A 5,064-nucleotide genomic window follows, 5' to 3' on the forward strand; every position below is an offset into this window, starting at 1 on the left:
TTGCTCAAATGTTATGTTGTGGCTTTATATATATATATATATATATATTTTTTTTTTTTTTTTATTTACTTTTTTTTTTTTTTTTACTGGCATCAGGAGCATTTTTTAAAAGAAATTACTACTTATATTTAGCAAGGATGCATTAAATTGATCAAAAGTGACACTGAAGACAGTAAAAATTGTAAAATTAATTGTAAAAGTATGCAAAACACTAAAAAAGTCTTTACATCCAAACTTAGTATTGCTCATTTTAATATTATTGCTAAACGTTATGTTGTGGGTTTATTTTTTTTTATTTTATTTTTTTTTTCTATTTCTTAAGGATGCATTAAATGGATCAAAAGTGACAGTAAAGACATTTATAATGTTACAAAAATTTCCATTTCAAATTAAAAATCTGTTTTTTTTTAACTTTCTATTCATCTGTCAATCCTAAAAAATAAAATGCATCACGATTTCCACAAAAATAACGGCCAGCACAAGTGTTTTCAACATTGCTAATAATCAGAAATGTTTCTTGAGAGCAAATCAGCATATTAGAATGATTTCTGAAGGATCATGTGACTCTTAAGACTGGAGTAATGATGTTTAAAATTCAGTTTTGATCACAGAAATAAATTACAGTTTAACAGACATTCACATAGAAAACAGCTATTTTAAATTCTAATATTATTTCAGAATTTTTACAGTACTTGCTGTATTTTTGATCAAATAAATGCAGCCCATTAAAAAAGAAGTAACTATAGTAAAACAACCTGCTGTATGGACTTTTTCTGCATTGTATTTAGTAATTTTGTTCATTGATGTTTTTATGTTGATGTATGTTCCATTATAGTTTCAGAAAGCCAGTTTTAGACATCATCTTTAGACCGTACAGACATACAGACATCATCTGAATATCATTTCTCTCCCTTCGGATTGAACCCAACACTCCCAGAGAATCATTCTGGGCTCTTCTTGAATGTCGAATGCAGTTCTTTTGATAATACCGACTTCTTTTGATTGTATCCGTCTCTGTTTCCATGTTCTGAATGTGTTTTGATTGTAAGACGATGTGCTTCTGCCAGCAGATCTCGACTTTCACAAATGTCATTTAAGAGAATTATAAGCTGAACGAATTAGGGTGTGAATGTTATTTTCTTATTCTTTTAATGTGTGATCAGTTTGATTGTAAACGCAGAAATACTGTAAGTTCCTGTTGATGTTTATGATGGCGATGGTTTCAGAATGGACAAACAAATAAACTTCTGTTTCAGACATTAAATGTGTGTCACATGCCTGTTATTATGTTTTTACAAATTGATTTATTTAGTCTGTTTTTAGTTTGTTCTTCACCGTCCAGCTCATAAAACTGATTTATCTCCGGATGCTGTTATTGATGGTCTAATGGCCATCAGAAATATTCCTTAAGCAATCATTTTAGCCATGTTTTGTTTACAGTTGTCATAAATCAGGGTTATGTGGTCAAATCTGTGAGGAAAGTTCAATACTTCACCATTAAAGAACATCGCAGGATGATGTTTAAGGAGAAACGTCCCTCTGAACATGATTTAAAACACAAACGTCAATCAAGAGCGACAACACGAGCGATATGTTATTGATAATCCATGTGCGGAGGAAGAAAAACATTGATCACTGTTAGAGGAAAATACCCTTTTTTTAATAGTCTGATGTCATAATGGCATATCCCATCATGCACTTAATGCATATTGCTTTGCTGTTAAAATACAGCTACTCAAAAGACAAAAAACAAGCACTTTACACAATTAAAAAAAAAAAAAAAAAAAAATCATCAGTTTTATATATTATGTTAGTTTGCTTTATGTGTTTAAACTGTTTGAGTGTCATGCTGCCAGAGCGTGCGGCTCTCGTGTCTTCTTTGACCTTTGACCTTTGTTCCTAAAAAGAGAGGTCAAAGTTTAAACAGAATGATGTAACAGCTCGTCGGTTTTGTCTCTTTAGATCAGTGGTGCTCACACTTTTTAGTACAAACGGCCAAAAAAAAAACTTTACTGAGGGTTGTGGGCTAAAATTAAATGTTGCATTATATCTAACTATATTATATTAAAATGTATTACATTTTAAAAAAAAAAATAATAATAATAATAATGGAATGAAAAATTAAATAACATTTTTTTATTTTTTAAAAAAATATAAAAATAAAAAAATAATTTTCAATAAAATTTATTTGTATATCTTTTCTTCTTCTTCTTTTTTTTTTTTTTTTTTTTTTTTTTTACATTTATTTGCAAAAAAAAAAAAAAAAAAAAGTAATCACAGGCCCTGTTTTGGGCATCATTTTATTTATTTGTTTATTCTATGCACTAGTGTTATTTACAGATATGTTTAGATTATTGATAGACACTTCTGATGTTGCTGATTAAAAAATACAATTGTGCTTCTAGCTGTAGATAGTTTAAAATGTACTAAATTTAAAATATTAAAAATATTATTTGATATGGCTGTATTTGGTTACTCCGCTCAAAGTAATTTTTAATGCAAACACTAAAAGTGAACAGGGTAAAAATGTCAACTAATAGATTTTATCATACCTACTTTTTGTACAATTTTTCTAACATTTTATGTTTTTAATTAGGTTTGCAAATGAGGCATTGTCTAGTGAAACATGCAGTTAATTGCATAGATTTCCAGAACATAAAGCTGAACATTGGATAAAGACAGGCTCATTTCAAGTTTAAACAGTTTAAACAGAATGATGTAATAGGCTTTGTCTCTTTAAATCAGTGGTGCTCACACTTTTTGGTACAAATGGCCAAAAATCAAACTTCATTGAGGACCGTGGGCTAAAATTAAATTGCATTATATACAACTGTTATATTTAAAAGTATGACTTTTAAAAAATAAAAAGAAAAAGAAAAGAAAAGAAATACGTAACAATAATAATAATAATTTAATGAAAATTTAAATTACATTTTTTACTTTTAAAAAAATAATAATAATCAAATTTACTTGTATTTTATGTATTTTTTAAATTTGATTGCAAAAAAAATGGCCCTATTTTGGGCATCTTTCACTTTCTGTTTTATTTATTTATTTATTTATTTATTTATTCTATGTGCAAGTTTTATTTACAGATATGTTTAGATTATTGATAGACACTTCTGATGTTGTTGATAAAAAATACAATTGTGTTTCTAGATAGTTTGAAAATGTACTAAATTTAAAATATTTTTATATTTCTATGTTTGCAATTAGGTATGCAAGTGAGGCATTCTCTAATGAAATATGCACTAAATTGCACACACTTCCAGAACAAAAATCTGAACATTGAATAAAGACAGGCTCATTTAATTTTGCTGACATAAGATTTTTCCAAAGGGCATTTTGGTTCCTTCTCACTCCATAAAGCAAAAAATACTGTCAACAGATGGAAAAAAGACATTTTCACCATGTTTTTAGAAATAAAATGTCATATAAGTGTGAACGATATGCATACAAAACAAAACTATAAAAAGGAATAAAAAGTTTAGGTGTGTGCAAATGGGGGAAAATGTACTGGAATTGAAATCTCCAGATGCAAATAGATAAAGTGCAATAAAATAAACACCTAAAAGTATATTCTTTGCACTAGTCTGAACAAAACATGTTCACAGAATCTCATGATTAAAAACAGTTCTTTCAGGTCAAAATTGCAGTGATTTTTCTAGAGTGTTCAGCGCAGTCTGATGTTAAACGTTGTGTGGAAATCGTTTTAAAGCCATTCATCTCTATATTGAGCAGCACACAGTCTTCTCTCTTGATTTCACCACAGACAGACAGACGAGCGTCGTCCTCTTACAGTACAGGACAGGACGGGCTCTTTGTCTAAGTCTTGTGTTAAAGCAAAGGCTTTGTTTAGTATAATTTCATTTGTGCGCTGCACATTTGTGCCGTTTTTTGTTTCTTGTGTTGGTGATTCATGGAAAATCAATTTGGGGAGAAAAAAGGAAAAGCAGCACAGCGAACAAATGCTTTCCTTTGCGTTCCTAAAAATGTAGCATTTTTTTCTTTTATAATTTGTGTATTTTTTGAGATTTAAAGCCTGTAGATTATGCAAAATGGTTTTAATAATATCTTTTATATGCCAAACTTAACTCTATAGGCCTGTTTTGCTGTATGATATGAGCAATGGAAAGGATTTTGCATTTTATATAATACATCTATTATTCCTCCGCTGGCTGCAATGAACAGAAACTATTTTATTTAGGCTCTGGGATTATTCAGTAAACGAATATGGTTTGATTTGTCATCTCAGACTATCCGATGTTCATCGGCAGTGACATAAACATGACTGTACAGAACACTGTTTCTGTGGTTCTGAGCAAAAGATAGAAATGCAAACCAGCTTCAGATAATCAATACACACTCACACACACACACAGGCCTGCTGAGAGACCAGGGGAAAGTGCTCATTTCTCCTGCGGAGTGTCAGAAAAGCACAAGAATAGGACAGACAGATGTGTGTGTGCTCATTACAATAGTAACTGTTTTGTAATAGTGTTTATCCCAGAATGTTTTCATTTCAGTTTCAGTAAAACACAGCATGGTTTATTGCAGATTTTTAAGCATTTTAAATGATTAAACATTTTAACTACACTTTAAATTAGTGTGCAATTTTGTCACACACAATAAAAATGCATGCTAATTTAAATGTAACCACAATTATGTTTTGTGCATTTTTCATCATATATAATATGAAAATAAAAAATTATACACACACACACACACACACACACACACACACACACTGTTTGTTTTTTTCATTACTTTTTTTTTAGTCCATATTTGATTATTGGTTATATTTTAAATATTATATGTCTTATTAGTTCATTTTTATTAGTTTGTTTTATTTTTGTAGTGAAATTAATTACAATCATTTAAATTAATCAAATCAGAAAATTTAAAAAAAAAAATAAATAAATCGAATAGTTTCAGATTTTTGTGTATGTGCATTGTTGTCATATATTTATTCAATTAAAATTAAAAATGTATATATATATATATATATATATATATATATATATATATATATATATATGAAAACATTATTTTGTTTTAGGCTTT

The sequence above is a fragment of the Labeo rohita genome, chromosome 21, assembly GCF_022985175.1.
Source record: "Labeo rohita strain BAU-BD-2019 chromosome 21, IGBB_LRoh.1.0, whole genome shotgun sequence".
NCBI classification, from domain to species: Eukaryota; Metazoa; Chordata; class Actinopteri; order Cypriniformes; family Cyprinidae; genus Labeo; species Labeo rohita.